Source organism: Lissotriton vulgaris, chromosome 9 (assembly GCF_964263255.1).
Source record: "Lissotriton vulgaris chromosome 9, aLisVul1.2, whole genome shotgun sequence".
Taxonomy (NCBI): Eukaryota; Metazoa; Chordata; class Amphibia; order Caudata; family Salamandridae; genus Lissotriton; species Lissotriton vulgaris.
In genome coordinates, this window is record NC_141697.1 from 1,172,734,575 (window position 1) to 1,172,762,124 (window position 27,550).

A 27,550-nucleotide genomic window follows, 5' to 3' on the forward strand; every position below is an offset into this window, starting at 1 on the left:
AACTTTCGGCCAATTTCCTTATTGCCAGGCATCAGCAAGGTGGCAGAAAAATACATCAACCGCCAGCTATATGACTACCTCGAAAGAAATGGTTTGCTCAAACCCTCACAGACAGGCTTTCGCCCGGGCCAGAGAACTGAGACTGCAATGATAGCGGTAGTGGAAGAGGCCAGAAAGATCATAGATTCAGGTGGATCAGTGGCAGTGATCCTCCTGGATCTGAGTGCGGCCTTCGACACCGTGAACCACTCTATCCTGGCCCATAGGCTGGAGGAACGGGGGTTCTCAGGGCTAGCCCTATCCTGGTTCAAATCCTTTTTTTCATAGCCTCTCATTTCAGGAGGCGGACGGGAATTTCATCTCTAAAATAACCGCTGTACACTGTGGCGTTCCTCAGGGCTCTTCTTTGAGCCCTACACTTTTCAACGTGTACATGTCCCCCTTAGAAAAGATTGTCACCCCATATGGTATTAAGCTGTTGACCTATGCTGACGACACCCAGTTGGTGGTGTCCCTAAGTCAGCAAGACCACCCCTCCATAGATCTTTACTCCTGTCTCGGGGACATGACCAGATGGATGGACAAGTCCCATCTTAAGCTGAACGTTGACAAGACGGAGATCTTGATCCTGGGCAACCAATCACACTTTTGCCCGGAGACCTTGTGGCCCCCGTGTATGGATCCACCCCCAATCCCTAAACCAGACATTAAGAGCTTGGGGATCTGGTTGGATGAAAGCCTTACATTTACCACCCAAGCCAGGAAAACAGCGGGAATCTGCTATGGCTTCCTACGCATGTCTCGAAAAATCTTACCTCTTTTTCCCACTCAATCGCAAAAGCTCCTGATTCAAGGCCTCGTATTGTCCCGTTTGGACTACGGCAATGCCCTGTACCTTACGGCCCCTAATAAAGTGATTGCAAAGCTTCAGGTCGTACAAAACACCGCTGCCCGGCTCCTTATGGGCACAAACAACCGCTGCTCAGCCAAACCAGCCCATAGGTCGCTTCATTGGCTGCCCATTCAAGAAAGGGTGCACTTCAAGACTTTATGCACTACCAACATAATTCTGCACGGCAAGGCCCCCCCCATCCTAAAGGATTTGGTTGTTCCTTACAAATCGAATAGAACCCTTCGCTCCACACACCTTAACCTGACGTCTATACCCAGGATCAAAAAGGCCCGATCTGGGGGTCGTCTTTTCTCATATAACGCCTCCAAACCGTGGAACGCATTACCACCAGACATCCGAGCCCAGCCCAACCTCCTTTCCTTTCGTAAACTTTTGAAGACCTGGCTGTTCCCTTGACGGCACCCCCTACACGTCATTTGTCTTTTTACTAGCACTGAGATGCTTACGGGCAGCCATGGGCTCTATAAATCTGTAAACATAAACATTTGTGGAGTTTTCCGGGTCGTGGCTGCAAGACTTCCTGCGGCCAGGCCGGGTGGAAGTCACGTTGCCATGGTGTGTTCTGCCTGCACCGGCTCCTCCCGACTTGTGGTGGGCTTTCTTGGGCCTCTCCCATGGTCCGCCTCATCCTTGCCGCTGTGCCGGTCCTGTCTGGGTCGGCAGTTACAGAGGACGCTTGGCAGGTCAGTGCTGTCTTGGGGATGCTCCGGATGTGCCTGGTTTCTGGGTATCTCTGCGCTGTTCAGACGGGCTACGTCTAGGCATGCTAGTCTTGGTGGGCGTGCCTGGGTGTCCTGGGAGCATTCTCTGTTCATGCTGCGCATTAATGCCCCATGGTGAGCACTGCATAGCAATTTCTCTTTTCTTTTATGTTCTCCTGTTCCCAGGCACTTTGGATTGTGGTTCACGACTGGGCTGGCTGGTGAGGGAGTTGTGACAGACCTTGCATGCAGGAAGGAGTCTGCAGTCCCCGGGGTGGGTTCCGCATTGGAGTTTTTCTTCTCCCTTCCTTTAAGTCAGTGCTTTATCAGCTGTGGCCTATCTCTGCTTCTTTGTGACTACTCTTTTGCCTCTGCTTTGGATTCAGTCGCCAGCGCTTTGCTTGTGGGGTCCGCTGGTTTCGGTTGCAGTCCTGTCTGATGTGCGAGTTATGCCTGCACCTCATTATTTTAAGTTCTATTTCTTGTGCTGGTGTCTGAGGATGACAGGGTTGGAGGCGCTGTGCCTCTTCCTGCCTCTGTCCTCTCTGTGGGTTGTGCAGCCTCGGTTTTCCTTGGTGGCTCTTCTGATCTGCTGGGTGGGGATTTGGCTTCAGCCTCTGTTCTCTCGGGCCACGCTGTCTGGTTGCGGCTGTGCGTGTTTCCTGGTTGAGGTCCTTCTTGATTTCAGGTGGGCTGGCTTCCAAGGGGGGATGTCAGGTCCTGGCCTTTGGGGGTCGCCCTTTGGGTGTTTGTTTCAGTGGCTGGGTCTCTACCTGCTGTGTCCCTGTTGCCTTTTGTCCAGGTTTAGGTCCCTGCGGGGGTTGGTGGCTGGGTACTGATGCTTTTCACTTTGAGCTTGGTCTTGTGGTTTGGGCTTGGTCCTTTGGGTTCCTGCCCTCCTTCCTGCTGGTTTTCTCCGCCCTGAGTATTGTGGTTAGGTGGTGTGTTTTGTGCCTCTGGTGTATTGGGTTCCTGCTCTTCCTGGCCTTTTGGTAGCCCTGCAGTCGCTCTTTCTGCTTCGGTCCTGGTTCTGCCTTGTCCCTCTTCCTGTGTCACACGTTGAAACTCTCAACACTGCAGCTGAACCACAAAAGGGAAGTTTTGTGAAAATGTTATGAAGATAAGTAAAGTGGCACAAAAGTTATTGGCCCTGCTGATAGCAGAGTTCTTTCAAAGGAGAATAATTGCAGACATTTGTGAGCACATCCAGGAATCACTGGACAACCTACCTTTAAAGTTATCTCTCCATTAAGTGGTCGCTTATTGCATAGCTGATCCTATTGAAAGAATATGGGCTGGCAGCCTGCTGTGATGTCAGATCGCACACAATGTTCTCACTCCCTAACCTTCTGTAACCAACAGCGCTATGCAGCAAGTATCCGATAAGCTTCCTCTGTGCTTGTGACTCAAAGCTATTCTATGAAGAAAATTGCTACATCATTTATTTATGTAGAACTTACTGTTGCAATTATTTGAGAAATGGCTCTGCTGTTCGTCCCCACAGTCAGTCTGGGAATAGCTTGCAGGCAAATACAGAAAATCCAGCATTTTTGTTAAGTTATTTGGTGAAAGAACACTGACCAACAGCGATTTTGAAAGATATTTTTGACACTTTTATAGAAGTGACATTGTGTAACTATCCTTTTTCGTCAGTGGAGCTATATTTAATGATTTTTGCTACGTCTAAGGTTGGAATGGCCTTAAGACGCACAGGGATACCCCACAGTAAACTGGCAGTGAGTATGTTGCTTTCAGTGCTAAGGGATCTTTGCAGTGCTAAATTTCCAAAGCGTATGGTCGAAAGGTTTCTTTAGGAGGCCGCCACTGGATTTGCTGAATGCTGAGGTAGAGAAATACCAAAGCTGCCTTGATTTTATTGGGCCCGATTCACAGAACTAATTTAAGACAAAATCCTAAACTTACTACTTTTGGTATTCACAAAAGTTAGGATTTTGTCTTAAGTTTATCTTAAGACAGACTTAAGACAGGCTTAAGTTAGGATTTTGTCTTAAGTCTGTTTTAGGACAAACTTAAGACAAAATCCTAACTTCTGTGAACACCAAAAGTAGTAAGTTTAGGATTTTGTCTTAAATTAGTTCTGTGAACCGGGCCCTCTATACCTAATGCCACTTTCTTGCATCACAGCACTTCCTTACTCACCATTTTGTAGGTTCCTTTTCATCTCTCTTTCCTTTCCTTGTCACGGTTCTTCTAACTTTCTGTTCTTCCTTCTTCCTCACTTTTTTTTTCTTTCTTTCTCTTTCTAAGGTTCCAAGGGCCTGATTTAGAGTTTTCTGCCTTTCTCTCCCTTTCTCAGGGTCTAAGGGCCTGATTTTGGTAGACAGGGTACTCTACCCCATATATGATGCAGTACCCTGTCGGCCAAACAGATGGTTCCCCTGCCCTGTTTAGAGTCGGGCAGTCTATCCTGTTTCTGAAAGCAGTGCCCCAGCTGGCTCTGCCATTGGAAACCCTACACTCAAAGGTCGATGGAGTTGTACCCATCAGTGTAGGTACATCAGACCATCTGCTCTATTTTCAGTGGACAGTCTGATGAACTTTCTTTTTGGTTCAGGACTTCAAGGGAAATCCTGGCGATTCACATCAGAACACGGAAACATTCCCCCATATACTGGTAGAAAAATTCCAGGTTGTCAAGGTCATTTATTTTTGCTTTTCAAAAACAAACTCCCAATTTGGGAGTTTGTCTCTGGAAAACAAAAAGTTTGGTGAGCCTCCACCTGAAACATGGTGGCACTTCACCAAACTATCAGTGCATTCAGAGCAGCTACTGTGATGGTTGCTCCTCTGAAGAAACAGAGATCTACTCAATGCAGACAGAGATTTCCTAATATTATTGGTAGCAGTCAAGCCAGGGTGGTACTAAAAAGACCTACATCAACCTGATGGACGGTCACACTCCAACGTATAAATCAGCCACTCAGTGGCGTAAAAGGCCCCACGCAGCCTTCGCAGTGCGTGGCGGGGCCACGCTCCAGGGGGGCCCTCAACACAGTACCCTGGCCTGAGAGCTCCTGAGTGAGTCTGGAGGGGGGCCCCTTCATGTAATTTGCAAGGGGGGGGGCTCAAGTTTTGTTACACCCCTGCAGCCACTATGTTTGATGTGAAAACAATAAGTCCTTGTCTCCTACCTGAGTATCATTGCCCATCACCTGCAACCAATGCCACAAATGAATCACTGGAACCTCAGTCAGATCAGAAAAATTACTTGAAAGAGAAGAAGCAAAGGCGTGATCTCCTCCTACAAAGAAATATTGGACCTGGATACGGAGTGGGCTCCAAAGTATTAGGAGATTTAAGCAGTATCTCTTTAAAGCTTCTGTAAAAGGCATACATTTTAGCCCATGGATTAGGAAAATTGTACTCTAAAATGAATTGTTTAGGCCCATGGTGGAGCATGTTGGGAGATATTAAATCCAGTTAAGCCTTAGCAGGATTTGACACCTTAACCCGTTGCATCACACCTTGATGCCACTGGTCCTTGCTGACAAGCATTGAGGTCCTTATAATTTGTCACTTCATCCCCCAATTGTCATGGAAAGAGATGCTTTCTGGTCACAGAATACTTCATTACATAAGCCTAAAATATGCTAGTTTGACACATCTGGTTTCATTATCGATCTTTCTGGGCTGCATGAGCACAAAATATTCTGTACACAGCACTTAAGAACCTGTGTTGGGATCCAGCATCATAGCTTTGGGTGTCTGCTAGACTAATGCAATGAAGAGTAATGAATTAAAAAAAAAACTTACATAGAGAGCATCTTTGGGTGAGGCCCATTCAGCCATTGCTTGAATGAGTGCCATTTAAATTCACGAACTGAAACAGGACAGGGGGATATTCTCAAGAATGTGTGATAACTATTGCAAAATTAGCTTAACACAACTTTCAACATCGCAGTCTATCACGTGAAAATAACGCCTTGTTAACTAAGTATTCACAACACGGCGGTACCATGCGATAGACACACGATAACGCGCCAAATGACCGCATTAAAACCAACGCGACACCTCAAAAAGGTGAAACACGAATGCAATAAAAGCTGCGATCAGGCCAATCGCGATACAAAAATCAGCAAAAACCAGCTACAGGCCTGCAATTCACATGCGTCAGGTGGGAAAAATCACTATAAAAGTAATTAAAAAACAGACAAACAAATGCCAAACAACAGCGAAGCACAATGGATGTTGCCGGAGCAAGTACGGAGGAGAACCAGAACCTCACAAGCCTCCTGGAGGACCTACATGGGACCTCAGGGTCAGGGAAGGCCAAGGATAGAAGAGTAGGAAGAAGTGGTTCAGTCCGCAGGAAAATAGGATCCTGATCACGGAGGTGGTAAAACACCATCAACAACTGTGTTACCTCCACTGTGTCATTGGCAACAAAAAATTGACTTTGGCAGTCCATCGTTGACAAGGTGAATGCAGTGGGAGTGCCGAAGAAGACAATGGAAGAGGTCAAGAGACGCTGGAATGATGTCAAGCGCAAAACCAAGCTGAAAGCCAACAACTGGAAGGCAGCAATGCACACTGGAGGTGGAAGTCCAGCACCACAGGAGGAGCTGGACGATATGGAGGAAATAGTGTCCACAGTCATCAGTGGGGAGACGGTGGCAGGAGTAGGGGGACCGGACTGCTCAACATGACCGGACACAACAGCACCAGGGTGAGTAACGACCAGGGACTGGGGGAACAGGGGGAGATGACACAGCAAACAGACTGTGGACTGAACTCTTCCTCTTCCTTTGGAGGTGTCATTCCCTTGAGGACTCTGGCTGGCCCTCCACCGGTCAACATTGTCATGTGGGGTTTGCATTGCCCTTTACTGCTCCAGATGCAACACTCCACTGAATGTGCATAAAACATTCCTAATCACACAAATGTGTCATGTCTATGGTCTTTTAAGTGTGAAAGAATGGATGAATTTAGGCTCAGTGAATTCCTCTTACATCCATGTGACTCATGTCATAGAACTTGGGTCACAGGGTGATACATTGTCGAATGCAGTCCAGGTGGGGCAGAAACAACAACAGGGACACAATAATTAGTTACTTCCTTGTCCAGCTCAGTACGGAACCACGCCCAGAGCCCCTGGGTCATTGTTCACACCCTTATACTGGACTGGCATACGCCAGGGCAGCCCCCTCCATTCACGCTCATGGGGGGAGGGGACAGCAATGCTACATGTCCCAGGTCTTCCCTGTAGTGATCTGCTGGTCACAGGTCTAAATGTCAGCATGCCACAGCCACTCCCTCATGGTTGGTATACCCCCACACCAAACCCATCCAACACACGTGTCACAGGACATGTGACCCTACCAATAAAAAGGTCCGGGCGCACATGCACGACACCATTTCCTCTCTCTATTTGGGTGTATCCATGTGGTGTTCATGTAGGCATGAGGGCCTAGGGCTCTACAACATCACTTTCCCCTGGCCCAGAGGTGACATGAAGGCGTCCGCGCCACAATACCCAATCATACAGGGTCCATAACGTTTCGGGCACAGACTTGGTGGCACCAGATATACTGCGGCAGGCACAGGCACACCGCCATGGGACAGTGACTTTCAGTGCACTGAGGTAGTGGCACCTTAAGTGTTGAGTGGTTGTGCAGCCTGCAATGATGCCCGGGTGGTCCGGACTGCTCATAATTTGTGTGCCCTGCTGGAGCGCAGTGTAGGCCAGAGCCAGCGGGCACACAACCGCTGGCACCGCAATTTGGCGTTGCCTCCGGATCACAGAGTTAGTGGCACCTCAAGGGCTGAGCAGGTGTGCAGCTTGCGATGATGCCAGGTGCACTGGTATGTCCTCTGCCATGGTGAAATCAAGACGCAGAATCAAATGTGAGACCTGGTTGCCTGCGGAGCGGGGCTGCATGATGTGGAGGGTGCCATGTTCGCTGGCCCCAGGCTAGGGGCTTGCCCCAGCACGTGGTGGGCCAGTGGCGGAAGGTGAACAGTGAGGCCTGGGTGCGCATTGGGAGGCCTGCACCGCTGGGCGGCGGGAGGGGTTGGGGTGAAGCTTCCAGGGTGCACAGGGTGGACAGGCGATGATGTCGTGTGCAATTGTATGTACTTTGCCATTCATGTATCTGGACTCTGTTTCAGATGAGGGTTCTATTTCAGATGTGGGACCTGGTGAACTGTACTACCTACCAGCACATGGTTGGGGACACATCGGTGTCAGCAGGAGAGCAGTGAGGCCTGGGTGTGCAGTGTCGGCACTCTCCCTCGCTGTCCATCTCTTCTGTTATCTGTGTCTCTCTACCACTCTCTTTCCGTCTTTCTCTCTCTCCCCCTCTCTGTCCGTCTTTCTCTCTCTCCCCCTCTCTGTCCATCTTTATCTCTCTCCCCCTCTCTGTCCGTCTTTCTCTCTCTCTCTCTCTCTCTTTGTCCACCTTTCTCTCTCTCTCCCTCTCTGTCTGTCTTTCTCTCGCTCTGTATCTCTCTCACTCCTTTGTTTTCTCTCTGTCCTTTGATGAGCGCAAGTCACACCTTCTCATCTGAATTTTTGTCTTGCGGGCTGTGACCTACAGATTATCCCGAAGAGAGCCGCCATGTGTATTCATTTCTGTTTTGTGTTTATTTGAATACATTTTTCGTTTGTTAATTCGAAGGTGAATGTGTGATGCTCATTTTTGTGATGACACATGCATGTCACCAAATGTGATTGTGGGACATCCGGCGAAATATTTGGTACATGTTTTGTGTAGTTCATGTGGCATGTCTTTGCCCCAGGTGGGGGGTGGGTGCCCGGGGAGGGGGCTTCCTTGGGTAGTGGCGTTGGGTGTTGTGGCCCTCTTGGGGCTCTCAGCTGCATGACACCTGTTGCCCTTCAGGTGTGGCTCTGGGCTGAGCTCCCTTTTCTGATATAGGCTGTCGTCCGACTTTACACCAGGTCAGAGCAGGTGTTAGTTTCCTGCTGCTAACGTGCCTTATCGCCTGTTTTGGGTTCTTATCGCTGATCTGGCTGGTCGTTGAGAATGTTGCGGAGTGGTGTCGCTGCTTTTGGCACAGGAACGCCTACTCTGTATCTCATTAGCGATAGTTGCAGGGATCATCTGTGGCGATGTTTTTTGCAGCTGTTATCGCCGGTAAACTGGTGATATGGACTGTTAGCACCAGCTTGTGAATGGGTAGATAAAATGATCATGACGTTGGCTGCGATAAAGTGCCAAACACTCTGCGATAGCTCCTTGAGAATATGCCCCATACAGTGCGCCAGTGGGCTAAGCCACACAGGCACGACTTTGATGGGAGCATCATGAACGGTTAGACTAGACCTTAGGACAGTGGAGGGGAGAAGCTGTTATGGATTTCAATGAAACATGCATAGGAACACTGATGATACTAGATATTTAAGCAAACAAAATACTCTATTTTAGATTAGGTATAAATAAAACTTCCTCCAAGTAAATACAAGTAATTAGGAAAATTAAATTTCACTGATTTGTTTTCTACATCTCTCTTTGGACTGTATGCATTATGACTGAAAGCCCATGCATCACATTCGTCACCATCAACAGAAACATTTCTCCATGACCACAAGAAAAACTACACTGTACATCGAAGTAGCTAAGCCACCACACATGTACGTATTGCTTTTGCTAGGGCAGAATGTACATTTTTAGTGGTCTGTTTACGAAGAGCAATCAAACAAGGGGCTTTCCTGTATCTGCAGGTTCTAAGAATTGTAAATGTATGCTTCTTCCCCAGGGATTTGTTTTTTTTCTTGATGTCTGCCTACCTTCAGGATGGAAACATGCCACTTGATAGGCATCCTCTTCCTGACTGTCAGACATCTTTTTATTCACTGCCGAGGGGCAAGATCTCTCATTTTTATGTTATGTTAATTACGCTTTATATAGCGCTGAATCACCCATAGGCCTCTCGGTATTGCAAACAGTAGCAGGTAAGCATCTACAAGAGGAGATCGCTATTGGAAAAGGGAGGTTTTCAGCAGTTTCCTAAATTGGCAATATTACAGACTGATACAGATATGCACAGGGAGTCTATTCCAATAAACAGGAGCCAGGTAAGAAAAGGATCTCCCACCACATCTCCCCAGGGGGATGCTGGATCGCACAGCAGAGCTTTTTCTTTAGATCTCAGATGTCTGGTGGGTACACGTGATTTAACTTTCTGTTGAAGATAAATGGGTCCATTGCCCCTTAAGGCCTTATATGTGAGGCAGCAGATCTTTAAAATGCTCTTTCCTCTTACTGGCAGCCAATGCAGACAGTTCAATGAAGGAGCCAACAGAATGCCTTGATTAAGGACCAGTCTGGCAGTCATATTTTGCGCTACCTGTAATTTAACCATGAGCATCTCATTTGCTGCAGCCAGTATAGTGTTCCCATACTCTAGTGGGCTCACCACCAGGGCTTGAACTAATGCTCTTCTGGTGGAGATCGGAAGGTAGAGAAATATTCTGCATAGAAGATACATATTAAGGTAGAACATGCCTGTGTATGTAGCCAAGATATGATGTTTCATAGAGACAGCTTGGTCACATTTCATGCCAAGGTTCTTCACAGATAGTTTGGGAGATGGGACTGATCCCAGTTGAGAGGGCCACCACTTGTTTGACCCCCAAGGTGATGGCTTTGCCAAACAGCATTATCTCGGTCTTGTCTGTGTTCAATTAAAGATAGTTGTCAGTCCTCCACCAAGAGATGGCTATAATTCCCTTAGCATAGTGTTCTTTGCTTAAAGCTAGATCAGAATCAAAAGTGAATGTCAGCTTAGTATCGTTAGCCTTGATTAATATTCCAGAGCTAAAACGCTCAATGATCTTGGCAAGGGATGCCATATATATATTGAAAAGAGTGGGGCTCAAGCATGGCCATTGTGGTATACCCTTCTCCATATGCATCTTGCAGAATGTATAAGGGCCAAGGGTGATATTTTGGAATCTATAGTCCAAAAACTTATGTATGAGTGCAGTCCCGTCAACATCAATCTCACACAGTCTTTTCAACAGCCTTAAAGGAGAGACTGTATCAAAGGCTGCTGGGAGATCCAGCAGCACAATAATAGAAGGAGTTCATGCATCCAATGAGCATCTCAAATAGTCAGTGACTGCCAGTAGGGCTGTATCTGTGCTGTGGTCCAGTCTGAACCCGGAGTGTAAAGGGTCCAGAATTTTATTCTTTTCAAGATAGGCTGTTAGTTGGTTGATGATTAGGTCTTCTAACAATTTACCCAAAAAGGGGTAACAGAGATATGGGACAGTAATTAGATAATATGTTTGGGTCCAGATTAGCTTTCTTTATGATTGGTAGGACATGCACAGTTTTCCATTCAGAGGAAATTGTACCCATTTCCACAGTGTGATTAAATATAGATTGAATAACTGGAGCAAGATGTTTAGATAGTGAAGCCATGACTTTGGGAGGGCAGATATCTAGGGAGAAGCCTGATTTTTTCGAAACTATAGACCTCTGGACCTTATCCAAAGACAAAGTTTCGATCCAGATTAGTGAGGGTGTCCCAACTCCTCTATCAGGCACATTGCTGGTAATACAAGGGTCTATAGTGGGCGGGATGTTGAAGTTTACATACATCTATGAGATTTTCTCCTGAAAGAAAGTGGCGAGAGAGTCACACAATTCCTGCGACCTTCACCCTAGCATCCATCTACGTGAAGAATGATCACCAAGAGAGCTTTGTTATAGATGCCCTCACTGAGTTCTTATAGACCCCTGATACAGGTATCCTATTGGGGGGTGTAATTTCAACCTGGTCATGAATAACAACCTAGATAGATCCAACCGAAGGTACTATTATACAGGAGCCTTCACAAGAGGCAGTCTGGCAAGGCTCTGAGACTGCAGTCTCAGAGACCACCGGTGGAGAAGGCACCTCGGAGTCAGGGACAACACCTTTTATTCATCAGCACATTAAATATATGCATTCATTGATTATCTCCTAGGCTCCCCCACGCTACAAACCCTCATAGGAGGTATGTCCATAGATCCTATGTCTCTGTCAGATTGTGCCCCAGTCAAGTCAACCTGACCATTAGAACTCCCAAGGATAGGAGGTCCTCGGGGTATGGAGTTTGAGCAATAACATGATTCACTGTCCGATACCATACTGGCGATCAAACAGACAATCACACACTATGATGATAATAGTGAGACAGTACCCTAAAGAGACACTAAAGACAGTTCTTAGAAGGGAATCAACTGCTCTGTCTGCCAGTGACAACCTGGTCCGCCCGGAAGAAATAGTCCCAACTAGAAAAAGAGGTGAGAAAACTGGAGGCAATCCACAAAAGGCACCGGAAAACGAGAGCAATAGTTTTGCCCCATGTGACTCTCAGTTGTAGGCCCAGATTCTATAAGATGTCAGGCAACACGACGCAGCACTCACAGATGCTGTGTTGCATTGCATGGCAGGGCGGGAGCAGGAGAGTGCCACATTCACAGAAATATGGCACTCTACTCCCATCTCCCTAGCATTGACGCTGATTTCAGCTGCTGTGCGCCAGACACACACCTTAAGGCCATATTACTAGGGTGTGCCTGAGTCTAGCAAAGCTGTAGTATAAAAGTGTACCCTTCCAGTATAAAATACTATGCCCAGACAAGCTGTTCCTGCTTTGTATGTGTTCTGCACAGTGCAGCACGCATGCAGAGTCGGAAAAGCATACAGAAATACAAACATTTTCAGCTGCATTAATTTTGGCACTAAACCCTTTCTACCCATATTAGTGAATAGGGTGTAGCTTGAAAAATTATAGGTGGTTGCATGGGAATGCCCATGTACCCTCCATATAACAACCCCTTGAAGCAAACTAAACCAATGTAGCGTTTTGCGCTGCTTTGAGTTCCTTTTACATACAAACCAATAGTAATACCAATTAGAGTTGGTTTGTAAATCCCAAAACAAGTTTAAAAAGTAACGCTAATCCAACGCTAAACCTTTGAGAATCTGGGCCTTAGACTTTAAGGCCAATAACAATTTGCTATTTCATTTGTCCCAGTGTATTTAAAAGCCAGAGGGGTGTGTTTACTTATGTTTGCTCTGGCGCTCACAGAAGCCAGATGCAAAGCAATGCAAAGCAGGATGCCCCACAGTATGAAATATCGCTTTACGTTGTGTTGTGTCACATGATCACCAGCACAAAACTCAGTGGATCTATCCATGAACACCTCAGCTTACAAAGTCACTAAAGCTAAAAACCAGAGACTGGATGAAAGATTCAGACATGATATTGCCACTCAGCAGTGTTAGTCTGTGTGAAATTGACCATAGCAGATTTTGCACAGATGGGTGGATGATGAATTGAAGCTCTTAGAAAATGACTGAATAAAGTATTTAAAGTAATGAAAATGTCACTGAAACATTACAAAAGGAAAGATTACCATAACACGTTTATTTTAAATGAATGTCAGGCAAAAATACATGCACACCATTATTTGCTGTTAAGGCTGGCTTTTGCAATTGAACACTTTGTCAACTGATATTTAATTTCACTTTTGTGAACCTTTTGAAAGCAACCCTTTCACATATTTCTAAAGATCGCATTACCAACATTTGTCAAGCTTTCATGCAGAGCAACACAGCAAGCTACTTTGGTGTGCTGCGTGATAGGACAGGAATGTGCAGTATTTATCAATATATGGCACATTCCTGTCCTTTCCTAGTTCTGGTGCACAATGTGCTGCTAACACCAATGCAGGCACCCTTGCGCTATGGTCAAGGGTGCCTGTGTTGAAGGCAGGATTGTTTTTGTGTAGTAAGGAACACCTTCCTGCACAAAAACAATTATCAGAGGATTTAAGCAATATGGTGCATTCCTGTCCTTTCTCCCTGCACGGGTACCCTTTCTACAGCCTAGCGCCAATGTAGGCAATCTTGCACAATGGTGCAAAGGTGCCTCCGTTGCAAGCAGGATTGTATCTGTGCACGAAGGTCCAACTTCATGCACAAAAACAATCCTAAGAGGCATTTTCCTCTTTCTATGTGTGCCGTGGAAAGCCCCCCTGGGCCTCCGCTATGGGATCTGGGGGGAACCAGTGGGCCCCCAAAAACATCCATGCCAGGTACAACATGGTGCCTGGAAAACGGTGCCAGGATGTTTCAAACATGCCTTTTTCATTGAGGCTTGTGCTGTGGCCCCTTTCTGGGCCATAATGTGTGAGCCCGATTCACAGAACTAACTTAAGCCAAAATCCTAAACTTACTACCCTTTTAGTATTCACAGAAGGCACTTACTCATTTCGGCATTCACAGAAGTTAGGAGTCCTACATGTAGGACTCCTAAATGCCTTCTGTGAATACCGAGAGTCTTAAAGTTAGGAATTTTCTCAGTTTAGGAGTAGTAAAGTTAGGACTCCTAACTTTAGGACTCCTAAATGCCTTCTGTGAATACCAAAAGTCTTAAAGTTAGGATTTTTCTCAGTTTAGGAGTAGTAAAGTTGGTCCTAACTATGGGCCCGATTCACAGAACTAACTTAAGACAAAATCCTAAACTTACTACTTTTGGTATTCACAGAAGTTAGGATTTTGTCTTAAATTTGTCTTAAGACAGACTTAAGTTAGGATTTTGTCTTAAGTCTGTTTTAAGACAAACTTCAGCCAAAATCCTAACTTCTGTGAATACCAAAAGTAGTAAGTTTAGGATTTTGTCTTAAGTTAGTTCTGTGAATCGGGCCCGGAAGTCCTAAAGTTAGGAGGCCTAACTTTACTACTCCTAAACTGAAAAAAATCCCAACTTTAAGACTTTCGGTATTCACAGAAGGCATTTAGGAGTCCTAAAGTTAAGACTCCTAACTTCTGTGAATACCGACATGAGTAAGTGCCTTCTGTGAATACCAAAATGAGTAAGTGCCTTCTGTGAATACCAAAATGGTAGTTCGTTTTGGATTTTGTCTTAAGTTAGTTCTGTGAATCGGGCCCTAAGCCTGTGTACAAAAAATAATGTTCCGACCGCTTTAAATGCGGTAGCATAGTAATTTGGAGGTTGGGACTACCACCTAATTGTTGGGCAGTCTCAAAATAATGTCGGTCGGACTCTCATCCAACCTGTATTGTGATGAGGGCCCAAATAATTAAGTTTCTTAATGACATTTTTTAGTAGAGAGGGTTCCCGCACTCAGTCTCAACAGATAACGGGTAAAATTGGTATCTGACTATCAAAGAAGAGAAGTGTGCTCTTTACCATCCCAAATGGAATGGAATGTTACAGAGGACGAATAGGGTATTTAAAGAGACCATTTGGTGTTCAAAGTTGAAAACAGAAAATAAAATGGAAAGAGGGAGTTGAAAGAAAAATCATGGTGTATTGCATTCCTTCTTAGCTTTTCACGTCTTTGGGCCCCCATTTATTCATTAAAAGTACCTGGGCACCCCCTTGACACATTATTGGAATCCGGGGACCCCTACTGAGTGATTACTGGAAGCTGGGGACCACAGCCTTAGTATTTGTGAAAATGTGACTCGCAAACCAATACAGAAAAAAATGAAACAAGCTTTTATCAAACAAAAATTCAAAAGATAAAATATTTTATTTAAATCACAAAAAATATTTTTTAAATATTCATTTTAATGGGAAAGATGGAGCATTTCCAAATTCAATTAAGGACACTCATAGGCCACACTATATTTTGTCATGCACTACTTCCATGAACCAGTCCGCAGAGGTCAGGGGGAAATACCGCCGCCACAGACAGGATCCAAGATCCCTTTTACTGGGCCGCAGCACAAGCCGCAGTGGAAAAAAGCACTTTCCACTGCCATGCTGGGCTCGTTATATTAGGACGTGTAGGCCCGCCGACTCACTGTCGGACGGTCTCCTGCCTAATGCGATTGCAATCGGTGGTCCAACTGATAACCATTGTAAATAGGGCCAAATTTTTTTTACAAATCTTTAAATAATGGAAATATTTAACATTTGGGGGCCGATTACGATTCGGGAGAAACCGCTCCGAATAGCCGTTCAGAGCGTTTTTCCCGTATGAATCGTACCCTGCAACGTCCCCCGTACGTATGACGAAGTACGATTCGTACCAGGAGCCGTACTCCGTACGAGTCGTACAGAGACCGTACGACTCTAATCTCCGTACGATTCTCCCTCGGAACGCGCTGTACGCGACATCTGTACGGTTTGCGGCTGGTTTTTACGACCCAGCAAGCACGATACGTGACGGGTACGCACCGTACAACCCTTTTTCTATGGGAGCTGAAAACAGCCGTAAAAGCAGAGTTCGCGCCGAAACAGGTATGGAATGGCCCCCTCGGGTACGGTGCATACCCCTGCGATCATGGGGTGTATGAGCCGTACCCCATGTATGATGGGTGTACGAGCCGTACCCCATGTACGATGGGTGTATGAGCCGTACCCCATGTACGATGGGTGTACCCATCTTACATGGGGTACGGCTCGTACACCCATCGTACATGGGGTACGGCTCGTATACCCCATGATTGCAGGGGTACGCACCATACCCCTGCGATCATGGGGTGTACGGACCGTATGGTGTGTATGCCTTTGTGTGCTTTTCTGTACGACTCGCCCTTACCTGACGTGGACCGTACGAATCGCGTCCTCATACCCCGGTCCGGATCGTAATCGTCGGGTCAACGGCATGTGTACGAGTCGTACGGCATGTGTACGAGTCGTACGGTTCATGGTTTCAGCCTTGCAATACGTACGGATCAGGACGATTCGTACGGATTCACGGAATACGGATCGTACTACGCGACTCGGACGGACGGGTACGATTCGTAAGGAGAGGGCTCCGGATACATATCGTACGGACGCTTTTTTTCCCGAATCGGAATCGACCCCAAAATGTCTTTTTATGAAGTTTAAATTAAAAGTAAATTACCAACTAAAGAAAATAAATATTTTTGTACTATGCATTAATACATTTTAAAATTGATGTGTAGAATTAAAAAATTAATTAAAATCAATATAGTTATTTTTTCATAAACATTATAGTTACATTAATGTTTAAATTCAAAATAGGGTACTAAAATAATTCATAATTAAATAATAAACATTTACTATAGTTATATATATATATTTAACATTAACACACATTTAGTTACATTTTTAACTATGTTACAGAAATTAATTTAATTTACCAAAATGAGGTGTTATTTCAATTCCCTAGCCTCCATTAATTGTATATGGGGGGTGTTGCAGTACCAGTGGTTGGTCATGTATGGACCTGGACTTTCTACAGTTTTTTTTAGCAATAACTTACATTCAGATTGTGTGAATAAGCAAAATGTAGAAAACTTACTCTGAAAAGGAAAATTACCCATGGTTAGCTTGAGAGGGGTGGGCAGGGGTGTTGCAGTGGGCGTTCCACCGCAACACCCATTTATTTTGACACTGCCCCCTATGTACAAGGGTAGTGTACATAGGAGGCAGCACCAAAATTAAGATTAGGGAAAACCTGGTTTTACGTTGGCAAAACAAGGAGAGATACATTATTTCTCCTCGTTTTTGCCTTTTCCATGGTCAGCACACATGGAAAAAGCAAAATACCTTGGATTGTTCATGTACAGGAAGGTCCCCTTTCCTGTATATAAACAATCTTTAAAAAATGCAATTTTGTGACTTTCATGTATGCTGCATTTAGCAGCACACATGAAAGTGACAAAAAGGCATTTCAAGATTGTTTATGTGCAGGAAGGGACACCTTCCTACACATAAACAATACTCCCCTGCACACCGACATCCTTGCACTATGGTGCAAGGATGCCTGCATTGGCGCTACACTGCTAAGTGTAGAGCCATCGCAGGCGGAAACGAAAGGCTGCACCATATCCTTGTAAATATGGTGCAGCCTTATGTTTCAGACGTGGCGGAGTGAGGCATTAAGCCATGACGGCTAACACCGCTCTCTGCCACTTCCTTGTACAACTACATATCCCCCACAGTTTCTTATTTTTTTAAACATTTTTGAGCAATGGACAGGAAAAAATGCACTTTACAGTATTAATTCCTCCATCCTTCTGAGAAAACAATGCGTTTTTCATTGAATGGTATGGCAATCGTTTCAACCATTCGCAATTGAAGTTCCTGTGCGCAGCGACCTTCACCGGGGAGCGGAGTTCACGCACAGGAGGCAAGCGCCCTCTGCCTCTACGGAGCATTTAACATGATTTGCTGCAAAACTGAGGGATGCTCTGACACGTGTGTTGGTTTCCTGTCCGCTTGCAATGAAGTGGACTAATCCTAACCACTGGACTGTGCTTGAAGGTGTTATTTATAGACGCGGAGCCTCCTCCTGCGTAAAGAACACCACAACAGAGCCAACAAATCGATGGAGCGGTGGGAAAACTTGAAAACAAGCCCAAGGCAAAGAAACTCAACATGATCATCTTGAATCATCAGAGCCAGATGCCAGAACGATCACTTCAACAAAAGGCAGTGTACTGAAACAGACTAAAGGCCTTGATAAAGGGGGTGGCGCCTTTAACTTCCCAGGCTAGGAGACTGCAAAAAATGATACTTTCTGATAGACAGGTCTTCTCCTTATTCAGCATTAAGCCGGGAAACATCCATTACAAAACAGTCATTACAATGACCTACCTCTACAACCCAACTGTTACAACGCAACTGCCTTTACATTGCATGCCATTACAATGCATGGCATTACAACGCATGTCACTACAATGCATGCCATTACAACGTATATCATTACAACACTTACCATTACAACACATTATAAGGTAAGTAATGGAGATTCTTTTAGTATTAGGGTGGGAATGGGTTTTGAGGTCCAGGGGAATAGTATTTTCTATCCCTACACTATCCAACACTTTCCCTACTGTTGCACTCACTGGAGTGGGAACAGCAATTGTTACCCCTACACTATCCAACACTTACCCTACTGTTGCCCTCACTGAAGTGGGAATAGTATTTTTTTACCCCCACAATATCCAACACTTACCCTACTGTTGCCCTAAAGGTATTATGGGCCTGATTCACAGAACTAACTTAAGACAAAATCCTAAACTTACTACTTTTGGTATTCACGGAAGTTAGGATTTTGTCTTAAGTTTGTCTTAAGACAGACTTAAGACAACATCCTAACTTAAGTCTGTCTTAAGACAAACTTAAGACAAAATCCTAACTTTTGTGAATACCAAAAGTAGTAAGTTTAGGATTTTGTCTTAAGTTAGTTCTGTGAATCAGGCCCGTAGTATTGTAATGGTATGCGTTGTAATGGAATGCATTGTAATGGTAGTTTTAAAAAATACGTTGAAATGGAATTTGTTGTAAAATCATGCGATTTAATGATATTTGAGATGTAAAGACTGCGTTGTAAAAGCATGCCTTGTAATTGCATGTGTTGTACCATCATATATTCCATTAGAGCCAGGTGTGTGGGATTTTGTAATCTCTAGATTTTAGTTGTACCTTTGTTTGTACTGATCACTGAGAGGGGGGCTTTTTTAGACAGAAGATAGGGTGGGCCACCTGGGAGAAAGCCTTTTCTAAAATGACGGCCACTCTGTGGAACTCAATTCCATGTCACTTAGCTAGAACAATGAAGGTGGGGATGCTTGGTCACCCTGTTCCTACTTTTAGAATTGCCTAGTAAAATGCATTTACACACAACAAGCTAATTTAAAAAGTCAATTGCACGTGTAAATTCACCATATATATATAAATGGCTTGCTCTTTGAGTGGAAATATATTTACTGGCACATAATATTATCCCAGAACTGAACGTAGAGTAGCCATATTGGTGAGAGAGATGCTTGGAAAAGGTGTGTATGTTTGTAGCAATCAGATTTTTTTTGCGGCATTTCTTACCCTGGCAAAGATCAGAGATTTACTCTTCCCAAGAGCAGAGGTAATTCACATTCTGTTGGTTGGTTTGTCTGGTCAGGGCTTAAAGGGAAGGGAGTGTTCTACATGTAAGAATATTTTCCACTGAGGAAAAAAAATGGGAAACAATTACCAAGTACCATTGCTTTCAGGCAAGACATTTTGTCAAGCATAACTGTACTCTGCCTGCAATTGCACAAGTTGCAAAAGAGGTTTGCCTTACAAAAAGTGATTCCCAGAAGCTTTCTTGGGAATCTGAGAATGTCAGTTTCTAGAAGTACTCCAGGCTGCATTTAAGAATTTCATAAATGTGTAAATCATCAAGCAAGTGTTGTTTACAAATATCTTTGAAAATCATGAGAACTGAATCGGAGAGATTTCAATTACATAGTCAATGGCTACCTTGAAAATGTAAAGTAGATGTGACTACCTAGTCAGACATTTCGTTATCATGTCAAAATTAGCTGTGTTTGTATTCCCCTTTACACATTTCCATGTTTCATTTGCTCACAAGCCATCAAGCCGTTTTGGGATTTTAGATGTACTTTGCACAATTTACTGCAGCATTTTGGCTATTTCAAAATATTTGGCTTAATGCAGGAGCAATATGTTTAAAAACCTCAGTGTTAGGATTTCAGTACCTTGTTCTCTCCAGGTTGAAGGTTTGGGGCCTCATTGCGAGTCTGGTAGTCCACGGACTGCCAGACTTGAAGGGGGTGCGGTGGTGGTGGTGGTCTTCCGTCCAGCCAATTATGACCAGGGCGGGCTGCTGCAGCCCCCAGCAAGCATATTATGAGTTTCCTCACCACCACACTTTTCATGGCGGTACAAACTGCCATTGATGCTCCCTTTGCAGTGCCTTTTTCAGAGACACTGCTGTGGGACAGACAGACAAAGAACTGCCAGCCAGACACTTTGAAAGTTGTACGCTGGCAAGTGTTTTTTTATGGCTTTGGTAGTCTTAGAGCGAGGCTGCACCCCTGCTCCGAGACCGCCAAAGTCATCATAAGGCCCTAAGTAAACAATGGTTTTCTGGAAAAAACAAGCTCTGTTAGTATTCTTGTATTCTTGTTCAAATTCTTGTTGTGGCATTTGCATAACAATTTCCTACCTCTTGTCGATGTCCCATAGTCTTCTGCAGTTGATTATGTAGTTACCCAAATATCCAGTATCTGGATGAAGAACATAAGTTGGTTGCTTTATTGGCTATTAGTGTTGAGTTTTGGTGCTGTGCCTGAGGTGGAAAAGGAGTGCCCCGGACTTGGCACTTCATCATGTAGCAGTGCCTTACGCATGAAGTGGAAGGTGAAGGGAGCATATGTGGGCCAGTAAGATCCGAGGTCAGGTGTGTGTTTATGGGGCCATCTAAGCTTGAATACTGTATTCAAGGCAACTTTGGATGATCATACTATCTAGGGGAGGGTGTTCTGATACTTTCAAATCTAAACAAGGGCAGAGCCTCCTCCTATGAGCATTTTGGTGGGAGTCCACATGGCAGCAATGGAGGCTGAAGTCCCTCGAGGACCTATTAAATGACCAAATAAAACAACGTGATGCTGATTATAGGCCAGGAGGAGCAGTATCCTGGGAGGGACACCTCTCTGCTCAGTGCCCCATTGTTCCTGTACTAGGGGTTATGATGTGTGGGAACACCAGGCCTGATTTTACTGGGTGGAAATACTGGATGGCAAAATCAGATGCAGCTCTGGACAGGGCTGGAGGCACAAGAGTAACCATGTCCCCACCCGTCTCCTTCCTATGACAGAGGGGGAGCAGAAAATGGCCTCCCAAAATGGAAGTTAGCATGTGGGATTTGATCTAGTAAAATCAAGTCTGTGTCTGATTGCTGTTTTGGGGGATTACCTTCTAATTGTAGGAGAAAACAACCATTCATAAGGTATGTTAACTCGGAACCGGAGATAAGTGGTGTAGACTAATTTGAGACTATATATCAGTATCTAAATGCCATATTATACGTTTATAGGTCGTCACAATTCACCCAATTAAGGTAGGACGTTTTTTCTCTATCTATCATATACGATTTAAACCAGTATAAACACGAATGATTACAACTCACATTCGGTTTGGCATGACTTTTTCTCTATAGGACATCAAGTTTCAGAAACCATAGGGTAAGCTATTATTGATTTAGTTTTCGAGTAGCAAATATAAGACCACATATTCTAAGATTTCCATCATTGACATTACTGGCTTTTCGTTTTTTCAGCTGATTGAATATAATAACCGCATCAAGAGGTATGAAATGAGACTATCTCTACATATACACCCCCATGAAACACGCCAATTAGGGTATACTTATAGTTTTGTTGTTTTTATTTTTCATTTCAGATCAGCCCCTGATGAAGGCACTAACTGGTGCCGAAATGCATTGGGCATTAGTAATATAAATGTGAAATGTCATGCATTATGAATGGTTATATTATGAATTGTTGATACAGAATATATTGTATCAAGATAAATTATGTGATATATTGTGAAATTACGATTGTATAAAAATATGGAATGTTTTATTTTATGATTGAACAAAAGAAAGTATCAGTATATGAAATTAAATAACTGATTATCACATTTTGAGTTGATATTGTATAAATGCTTAAGGTGTAGGATTACACCAGGTGAACTGTGCGCAACTAGATGAGACTTCATCTCATCACAACTTGCATTTTCACTGACAGGCTTGACTAACCTGATTAGTTGCAGCACCGTTTGATTAGTTTGAATCTTTGACTTTAAATAGGAGTGCTCCTCACATACCCCCAAAACAGTATTACACATTCCAACTTAGACATCAAATTGTCCCCATCATAAAACATATATTGAACCAGATTCTGAGGAATGTCTAACTTTCAATAAGAACGGTCCCCTTATTAGTTTAGCAGAAAAAAAGAATCTAAGAGAAAAGTTTTGTTTAGCGTTATTTGTAAAAAAAAAATAGCCTGTTAAATTTATGCTTCAGAATTGTATAGTTTACTTCATCATCACTTTTTTAGATTTGACCTGTGCCCTCTATTTTTTAACCCCTTGTTTTCCAGTACACCTTGTTTTAACAACATAATACCAGATCACCACTCTTTCATTCAATGCACCTACACTCCCCAGTGTCTTGAAGAAGGAATCACCCCCCCCCCGCCCCCAGCTTGCTGTCGATCCAAAACAGCCCAAGGAATCAAAGCCCTCATAAGTGTGCCCGACTAATTAATTATTGATAACATGATAATGTAGAGTATTTTTTTTAAAGAAAAAAAACAAAGCACAGTATGAGAATAATCAGTTCAACGTTCAAAATCCAGTTATACATTTTCCCCAGTTTGCCCATTGTGTATCCTAACAGAGAAATATGCTAATACTTTTTCCATCTTTCAAATTATTTAATGTTTTGTTGTAGTTTGTCCAACACCATCTTTGCCTCCTGATCTGAATAGTAAAACTGTGTGTTACCATCCTTGATGATCTTAAATCGTGCAGGTTCCCGTAAGTATACTAAAGTCCCCAAGGCTTTCCAGGGGTCAATGAGCTGTCTCATCCTCCACCTCTTATCCATTGTGATTTTACATAAATCAGATCTTGAAGTAATAGAGAAGGAGTCAACTGAGACTGGAGTGCATGGTTGAGCCCTGATTGTGATAGCCTGGCGTAGTAAAAAATGACCAACGTAAATAAAAATTGGCCTTGGTCGATGAGAATTAAAGTGGTCTGCTTGAGCGAGAATAATTGGCAATCTGTGGGCCTGTTGTATTTGGGAGTTCCAATCCCAGTCCGCCAGATCAGGGAAAGCCTTATGAAACACTTGAACAGTAAATGCACGTGGGTCTGCGCCATCCTTGCCTTCTGGAATCCCAAAAATTTGCAAGTTTTTTAGAGGTTGTCGATTCTGAGGTCTTCGACTTTTAACTGCAGGGTGTTAGGCTGAATATCATGTTCCTTTAGTATATTAATGGAATGTGAGAGTGCTTCCTCATTCTCATAAACTCTTTGTTGCATTGTGACTACCTCTGTAGTAAGTTCAGCCACTTTGCCAGTTACAGCAGCCAGTGCTGCTTGAATATTAGCATTATCCGCCCTTAGCTGTGTATAGTGCATCTGCGTTTCAGATCTTTGTGCTGCCAGAGCCTGCATGATTTAAGCCAACGATGGTTCTGATGTAACAGCTGAACCCAATACATCAACAGGAGCGGAAATGTTTGCTGTTACAGACCCATTTCTTATTATTTGTGTATTGTCTGATAGTTCAATCGCATCAGACCTCCCAGAAGCATCAATATTTTTCACTAGGTGGCCCATAGGGGGAGTACTCTGCCTTTCACATATAAGCCCCGTTTGGTTATTTTGCTTGAAACACATTTAGCTTACAAGGATAGGGGTCTGTTCAAACAGTTTGGCTGTGAGATAATGGAATGTACTTCTCAGGGGGCAGCAATCAGAGGGGTAGCGATCCTCAAAAGTAAATATTTCATCTGTAAGAAGCTTAAGAAAGATTCGGACCCAGGGGGTAGGTGGGTTATTGTGCAACTTGAAATGTATAATAAGAAATTTGTTATTTGTGCATTATATGGGCCAAATGAAGATGGTCCTGCCCTTTTTAAGAAATTAATGTTGGATCTACTTGAATGGCATTATGGGGGATTTTAATTGCACCTTGAACTATACAATTGATTCAACAACTCTAACTGCATCCCCTAGAATGCGAAAGGTCCGAAAGACAATCTTTGCGTTGGCTCGGCTTTACGGGCTTTCAGATCTATGGCGCACATTACATCCTACTCTACCGGGCTTTACTTACTATTCTGCACCCCACCATACTACTCAAGAATAGTTCTTATCTTTGTGAGTAATAGTTTTTTAGAAATATCACGAATAGAGGTCTGCCCACAGATAACATCTGATCACAATCCGCTTTTGATTAGTTTTCACTTATCTATTGAGGAGAAGAACTCTCAATTGTTTTCAGTCCCAAGATACTTGTTGTCTGATCCTCAGTATGTTTCATGTACTCAAGGAGTTCTTAATGAGTTTTTACAATCTAATATGAATATTGCTCCCCCATTTATTATATGGGATACAATGAAAGCTTACATACGCGGTTTTACACAACAGTATATCTATCAAATAAATACGACTTCTAGAAATAGTTTTAATGAAGCCTGTGATACCTTAAGAAAATTAGAATTAGCACATGCAGCAGAGCTGATTTATAAGGGATCAAATAGCCCTACATTTGTACATTTGTACATGATAAATACACAGGCTATTCTAACTAGGCACTTTAAAGAGAAGACCGCAGCAGCCTTTAATAAAAATCGCTGTTTTCAATATGAATACGCAGATCAGGTCGGTAAGATATTGGCCTATCAGATTGCAGACAAAAAAGCTAAAACTCAGATTAACTCAATAGGGGGTAGAGATGGTCTGCTTTATAATACTGCTAATACAATTCTAGAACATTTTAAGCAATTCGATATGGAGCTTTATATGCAGCCTGAGGATGTTGACATAGATATGGGAGAAGACTATTTACATACAGGAGAATTTCACCTACTTAGTGCTGAGGCAGCTGAGTCTCTTCAACATGATATAAATGTGGAAGAAATTGCATCTGCTATAACCGCGCTACCATCTGGTAAGGCCTCAGGTGATGATGCCATACCAGTGGAGTTTTACAAAGTATAAAAAAATTCTATTCTTCCGTTATTGAGTATGGTTATTCATCAAATCGGAGAATGCAGAAAACCCCCAAGTCATGGGACATTACTAATATAGTGTTTTTCTTAAAAAGGGAAAGGCGGCTGATGAATGTGGGTCTTACCGACCAATATCATTATTTAATGCTGATGCAAAAATATTTTCAAAACTATTAGCAAGTCGTTTAGCACCTTATATGTCTGATCTCGTATCCATACACCAACATGGATTTATAACCGGTAGAGACACTACGGCACATGTAAATACAGCCATAACTGCATTCAATATTGCGATAGTACACATAGCAGCATGGGGATGATTTTATTAGATGATGAGAAAGCATTTGACCGGGTGGTATGGGAGGCATTATGGCTTATACTGATTAAATTTGGTTTGCCAATTCGATTAATGAACTGGATTCGAGCACTATACATCACTATACATCAATCCACAAGCTAAACATATATATAATAATCTGCATTTTGCGATATTCCTGATACAAGGCGGTACAAGGCAGGGATGCCCACTTTCTCCCTTGCTCTTTGCCTTATATTTACAACCATTTCTTACAGCATTACATAGAAACACTGGTATTATTTCATTTAGTTATGGAACACTTTCTTTGAAAGCTAGAATATATGGCTGCTTTTTAGGGTATAAATTAAATGCACATACAACCCAAATTTTACATAATATACAATCAACTACACCAATAACTGGTGGCTGCTCTGTAGCAATGTATCTGGGAGTTCGGATTACAATCTGTGTAGAACAGATATGGAAACTTAATTACGAAACTTTACTGAACTCAGTCATAAAAAATTTAAGATTTGGAGTAAACTTCCATTTACTATTATAGGGAGAATAAATATAATTAAAATGACAGTACTACCGAAATTTTTATATCTATTTCGAGCTATTCTTATTCGTGCCCCCAATAATTTTTTATTAAAATTAGAAGGTGCAACTAGTAGTTTTATTTGGTGTTATAAGCAAGCACGTCAAGCGATAAGTTCTCTTACAGTACATTTGGACCTGGTCATTTCAGCACCCCTGCACCATGCAACTAGGCCCTATGAGAAGTCCACCAAGGTTCAATTCAAGCCCAAACTCCGAGGTACTGTTAAACCAACAGTAAATCATAAATGGAGTCCACCAGGTGCAATAGAAACCCAAATCCCTGGAGTCCTGTTAAGCTATAACTAATATTTTTAATCCATAAAATAGTCTATTCCTAGAATAGGCAGCTATGGATTTGCTTATCGGCAACCATGCTGTATTTGTTGTTCGATTGTGGGTACCTGGAGGAGAAATATAATTTCAACAAAAAATGGAGTGGAGGGGGAAGAGATGAGGACAGTGTTCCGGCCCATCAAGCCAAAAGAAGGAAAGACACCCCAGTAAGAAAGCCTTAACTTGTCAGACTTGATTAGACTCCCAGGCTGTAAGCCCTGGGAGGAGGGATTCAACATGGTCTGCCTAGGCCCAGTGAAGAAGGGGAGGACAAGTTTAGAGGTGGCAGCCACTAAGTAGAGCAAGAGAACCCAGCCTGGAGAGGAAAAAGCAACCAAAACAAAAACATGAAAGGCATTACAATTATGTTGACATTCTCATGTTTAGTCAAAATCTACTATATGGCAAAGTTTATAACAAGAAGCATAGCAACATGCACAGTAATTTGTTTTCTTTTCAAGCATACGTTTATTTAGGTTCTTGCAATTGTGCTGGATTTGCATGATTATGTGTGAAGTCCTTGGGGAGCAGAAGTGGGAGGAGGGGCACAAGCTCATACTTACTACTTCTGCTTCTTCAAGAGGAGTTTTTCATTGTATGGCACTGGACACCACCTATCACTGAGTTTATTATGTTGAAGTGATTAAAAGTACCTTAGTGACTGTTTCTGAGAGGCAGCTACTCCTATTTAAGTTCTCAATGTCTTTTCTTAGAAAGCGCGGAAGGGCACTGCCAAGCATATTGCAGCCTTCAGACTGCTGCGTCACTGCTAGGGATCCCTGATCCCTGGTGGTTGCAGCGGTGCTATGGAGGTCCGACATCCCAAGTTGTAATCCGGCAGTCGGGCTGCCGGTGCTGTAGGGGGCCGGACTGCCACAGCTGTGCCACCGTGATATTGACGGTCCTCGGACCGCCAAACTCATAATTAGTCCTTTAGTAGGAAACATGGGAGGGTCCAGGGAGAGTTACTGGAAAGGGACATACTCACTACTAAATGGGAGGGGGTTAGAGAGGAGTAATGAAGGCTTTAAGGAGGATTATGGAGGACCTTAGGGGCACATGCATCAACGGAAATACCGATCGCAAATGGGCTAATTCACAGAATCAGCCCCTTTGCGACCGGTATTTTTGCATTTGGGATGCATCAACCCAAATGCAAATTCGCAATTTAGGGAATCA